The sequence below is a fragment of the Lutra lutra genome, chromosome 9 (assembly GCF_902655055.1).
Source record: "Lutra lutra chromosome 9, mLutLut1.2, whole genome shotgun sequence".
Taxonomy (NCBI): domain Eukaryota; kingdom Metazoa; phylum Chordata; class Mammalia; order Carnivora; family Mustelidae; genus Lutra; species Lutra lutra.
The window spans coordinates 13,813,513-13,819,512 of record NC_062286.1 but is presented as its reverse complement, the minus strand read 5'-3'; positions in this window follow the sequence as shown (position 1 = coordinate 13,819,512).

Below are 6,000 nucleotides of genomic sequence, written 5' to 3'. Positions count from 1 at the left end.
AGCAAACATCCAAGCTTCACCCTGAGTCAAACTCATCGGGGTGTGTGTGTGTGTGTGTGTGTGTGTGTGTGTGTGTGAAAATAACTTTCTCTGGACCCAATGGAAGCTCTTTTATTTACACCTAGAACATCTCATGCTCAACTTTCTGCAACAACTGATTAAAACCACCTCAATTTTGTTCTAATTCTTTTCCAGACTCTATCCAGGTCATTTTCCAGAAATAGCTTAGACTACTTTTTTTTTTTTTTTTTTTTTTTTTTTTTACTAAGATCAAGGCCATCTGAAGGCGGGTTCCTTTTGTTTCTCTATACTTTAGAATTTGGTGTAGCTTCTCACATCTTCTTCTCTTCATCCTTGGAAGAAGCCCTGCCTTTCTATCAGACCACAGCAAGATCCCACTCCCCCATAAACCCTCAGAATCCATCACTTTCCCCTTCTCAGGGCCTTCTCCCACCAACTATTCCCTCTCTACCTTTCTTCAGTCACTCCTTTCTATGTTCATTATGTTTGAAATTTTATAATGTTTTGACATTAGGTGTGTGTAGGGGGTGGCTAGCTGGCCAGGGAGAGACTGCCCTTCCAGCACTAGTTAATTCTTAGAGCTAATAAACAACTCACCTGCAAACACACCTTTCACATGCATCCCCCAGCCACCTCCTTCATGGAGCTCACATGCAGCAAGCCAGCATTTCCCCTGTCCTGAATCAACTCCAGGCTGGGTAACAGGTAGCTAGAGACTGCTTCTACATCCCAGAGTCTGCAGACATTAGTCCAATAAGCCAGTTAGGAACAGCTTCCCCTGCCTTGCCTTGCCTTGCTCTCAGAAAGCTCAGGAAAGGCTCTGGATCATGGTTTCTCCTCACTGCTTCTTCTGCCTCTAGGAAAAAATTGGTGCTTCCTTGTGTGGACTTGTGTTACATGGTGGACCCCTTGTCTTGAAAACTGTATATAATAAGCTTTTCTTTCAATGCCATTAGTCTCTCTGTATAGGCATCTAGTCATCTCCATAAATTAAAACCCCATGGGTACATTTTAATATACCTTCCTCTCCCCATCCTTCTCTTCCTATTCCCACCTCCTTTTCTTTGCTCTGTCCCTCTTTGGGTCCTTCTCTTAATTTATTTTATGTATTTTATTTTAAAATGTGGTTTTTTGGGGAAAAGAATGCTTTAGAAATTTAAACATTGAAATGACACAGAAAAATGTACCAGAAATCTTTTGATCCAGAGAAAAACACTGGCGACATTTTGGTGAACATCTCTCTAGATATATCTTGTATCAATACATAAACAAGCATATGTATATTCAAGTATATTTATGTATATATAATATTATAAATAAGCGGGATAACACTATGCATCTTCACTCAATAATATGTGCATGGATTTTAATAAATAAATAATAAATAATAAATCTGATAAATAGATTTAAATTTACATTTAAATAAATAAAGATCCATGTCATTAGATTTAGTAGCTAAAGAAAATTTTAGGTATATCACAGTTTATTTATCTAATTTATCATGCATTTGTTTTTTTTTTTTTAAAGATTTTATTTATTTATTTGAGAGAGAGACAGTGAGAGAGAGCATGAGCGAGAAGGTCAGAGGGAGAAGCAGACTCCCCATGGAGCTGGGAGCCCGATGCGGGACCCGATCCTGGGACTCTGGGATCATGAACTGAGCTGAAAGCAGTCGTCCAACCAACTGAGCCACCCAGGCATCCCTGTTTCTTTTTTTTTTTTTTTTGCCAATTTGAACAATGCATGAAACATCTTTATTTATTTATATTTTCATATTTATATATCTATTTTCTTCATGTAAAGTCCCAGATGTGAGTCTGGTAACTGAAAGGATATATCATTCACACGTACTTAGGGGAATTATCAAACTGAACACCACAAAGACTGCTATATTTTATATTTCATCCCCCCCAATAATGCACAATAGTAATCATTTCTCAACCCTTCATTAAAAACATTAATCTCAATCTTTTTAATTGAATCACCAATCTAGCAGGTAAAAAGATTCCTTTATTTGAATATCTTTGATTAAGATATAATTGGTTTTCTTTTGTATGTTGATCCTTTGTATTTCTCCTTGTATAAATTATTCATTTACCTTCTTTGCTGCTTTTTCTATTTGGCCACTCATTTGTGTTTTTAATTGTTGTGTAAAACTCTTCAGGTGTTCAGAAATCCATCCACGCCAGGCACTTGATTGGCCAACAAGGCTATTTTCCTTCCAATTTTCTTCATTACTTTTTGTTAAATAAAAGTTGTAATTTCTTTTTTCTTTGTTTTTAGAGGAAGAGAGAGAATCTTAAGTGTGCTCCATAGCCACTCCAATGTGGGACTTCATATCACAACTTTGAGATCATGACCTGAACTGAAATCAAAGAGTTAGACATTTCACTGAGCCACCAAGGCTCCCATTAGGTTCAGGTCACGATCCTGGGGTTCTGGGATCGAATCCTTTGAGGGGCCAATGTTCAGTGGGGAGTGGGCTTGAGGATTCTCTCTCCCTCTGCCCTGCCCCTGACTCTCTCTCTCTCAAACAAACAAATAGATCTAAAAAAAAAAAAAAAGAAGAAGAAGAAGAAGGTATAATTTCTAATGCAGCCCAATGTATTAATATTTTTCCTTTTTGGTTTTGAGCTTCCTTGGAATTTTTAGACAGAATTTCTTAGCAGCTACATTATAAAACATCTTCAGTGGTTTCGAGTTAACAGTGTAATATTTATCCAGCTGGGGTTTATTTTAAGGCTCCAGGTAAGTGGGCACCTCTTTTCCCTTCCTCCTTTTTTCATTTTCCAGCACATGACTCTCTACCTTCAGAGTCATCTTGCTATAAAACCCAAGCTTCATCTGAGATCCTTCACTTGTATTCATCCCACAAATCCAGGTAGTAACTTAAATAACCACAATAGACTTCTGGTGCTTTTTTTTTTTTTTCCCCAGACTTGAGGAAGTGTCCCCACATCTGTCATCTCACCTGAGCCTCACCACAAACCAGGAGGGATTAGATGAGCCGTAAGTAACACATACGAGTGGACATTGCTGGGGGCCTGGAGAAGCTGTGGCTTCCTCCAGGTAGTTCCAAGTGAGAAAAAGGGGAAGGTCATGCCAGAGTCTGTCTGAATCCAAAAGCCACACTCCTTTTCTAACAACACATAGCAGATGCACACATCCCAGTGCCTCTGGTGCACGTCTCTATGCCTCTCCTCGTCTCCAGCGCAACTGCTCCAGTGCAAGTTTTTATTCTCTCTCAACTGCATTTTTTCAGGTGTTCCTACAGCAATTTATTCATGGTCTTAGATTAATCTTCCTGAATTACAGTGCTATTTGCACTCTCAGAACACTTCAGCCTATTAAATGTGCCTTTGCCAAGGCACGTAAAGACCTTCAAGATAGGGCGTCAGTCTGTTCTCCCCCTTTGTCTCCCATTAGCCCTATATATGGACTGTGGGTTTCAGGGAGCCAACTATTGGCCAATACTCGAACATGACTCCATGCTGCCCTATACCCATGCCTTGTTTCAAGCCACAAGTTCTTTTTACAAGAACTACTGTCTCTCCTTTCTCTCTTTCAGCACCCTATCCTGCCTTGAGGCCCAGCCCAAATTCCACATCCCTCATGAAACCCTTCCTGGAACATTCCAGTATTCTTTCTTTCCCCTTTAACTTCCCCCAATCCTTTATCTGTGACTCTCCCATGACTCATAACTTTCTCCTTCAGTTTGTGCCAGCATGTACTTTCCTTATCAGACTGTGGACTTCTTGAGTAAATGGATTAACTCTTCTTTAACTTTTTATTGTCCATTTCCCAATACTTAACACAGTGACTAGCACAGGTAAATATCTCAAAATTGATTACTGAGTGATGTGCAAATGAACCATAAAATGAATGGCTAACTTTGGATTACTTTGGAAAGCCTCTATATTCCCAGAGATTTTCTCCTTTTACCTCTTGTGCCCGCCCCAGCCCACCAACACACACTTACCTGGTCATTAAACTCTGCCATCCCACCAACAGAATGCCATGATCTCCATTCGTTACTCTGATTGATGCAAAAGCCTCATGTCCCAAAGGATTGGATACCCACAAATATTATATTATCTGTGATAAATGAAGGACTTGAGAGCAGAATTTTCCCTGAAGTCTGGGGATGGCTTCAAATGGAATAAAACAATGTGCCCCATAAGGCTACAGAAGTAGCAGCTGAAGGAAAAATTGGGCCAGATTGGAGGAGTTAGCCACTGACACGGGACCCACCTGCTTTGCAATTCTGTGCATCAGTTTTATAGCCTTTGAAGTTGTACATATGAGTGGTGTCCTCCTTTGTGTTCCCTTCCCGCCTATGACAACCTGGGAGTCTTTGGGGGTGTGATGGTTCTAGATCCAGTGCATTGGTGCTTGAAACAACAGAACATGTTACACACCCCTAGCACCCCTCTGCCCAAGGAAGTTCTTGTCCTCGGTTGGGCCATCATCTCCCAAAGAAAAGAGGAGTAGTTGTATGACATGTGGAAAGATGGTATGTTCACAAAGAAAACTGACAAACAACACTCTCTTGCCCCAAGGGCAAGGCATTACTTTAGAGAGGGCTGAGTGCCAATTTGTTATAATTGAATAAATCAGATTTCTAATGTTTAATAACAGATGTTCTGGCTACAACTCATGAAATCATTTAATATTGCTTTATGCTCTGGTAATAAAAAAAGTCATCTGGCTCCACTTGGCCCAGGTTACATATCTTCCTTAAAGGGTCAAAATGATTTGATGCAGTTCTTGGATCAAAAGGGCTGATGTTTTCTGTATGTTATGGGCTGTGGACAGGGTGTGCTCATAGAACAGGACAGATGCTGGCATAATACAGGCTTTGCATCCAATGGCCTGAGGTATATCTCTGACCACGAGACTTGCCCTCACTCTTGACCTTGGAGAATCTGCACGCTACCCAAAAGGCTCACTGTTTCCACTCTTCATATTTCCCTCACCTGCCAGTGCCAGCATCTGAGGAAGGCTAAAGTAGGTTGACCAGCCACTCTGGGGGAGGTTGGCAGGGTACCAGAGCTTAATGCCTACAGCCCCAAAAGGGAGCAAGTAAATAAGAATGACCCGACTCTCTGCTAACAAGTTTCACAGATGAGTTTGAATTAATCTGGAGGTGGGGAGCAAGGGAAAATGTGTTTGATGAAGGCTAGTAATAAATCAGAAGAACTTGCAGCGTGGATAAATGATGAATTGCCAAGATGACTCAAATATTAAAATAACCAAGTTAATCAAAAAAGATCTTTTAAAGAAGTTGATGATAAAACAAGGGGATTCCTTATCCTCAGAGAAAATCTAAGGGAAAAATTAAACAAAGGCAAGCAGAGGTCAAAGAGGGAGATGGTGGGATAATTTAAGCATTGCTTGAGAAGCCAATTGAAAGGAGGTAAAGGAAGATCCAAGGCTATTTAAAAAAAAAAAAAAAAAAAAAAGGACCTTTGCTACAACTTCTCAAAGAGAGTGATAATTCCTTCCAGGGAAGCATGATGTCAATACTTTGTAAAACAAAAGACCAATCTGAGGGTTTTGAAGTGGGGGGGCAGTTGGGGGATCCAGGTGGTGGGTATTGGAGAGGGCACGGATTGCATGGAGCACTGGGTGTGGTGCAAAAATAATGAATACTGTTACGCTGAAAAAATAAAAAAATTAAAAAAAAAAAGACCAATTCTGGCTACAACATAAACACCAGGCTGGATAACGAATTCTAGAGAAGTGTACTACATGCACTCATGGCATCCTGGAAGCCAGAATGCAAGGCAAAACTCACAGCCAAATTCACACACACACACACACACACACACACACACTCAGGACCCAAAAACAGGCAGAAGAAAGGTAGAAAATAATCTAGGAATTGCTTCTGAGATTTCTTCCCTCTCCCCACAGCAGTGTTCCCATGATACCTGCCCTGAGGAAGCCCCTTCCCCACATCCATGCCTGCAAAGGAAA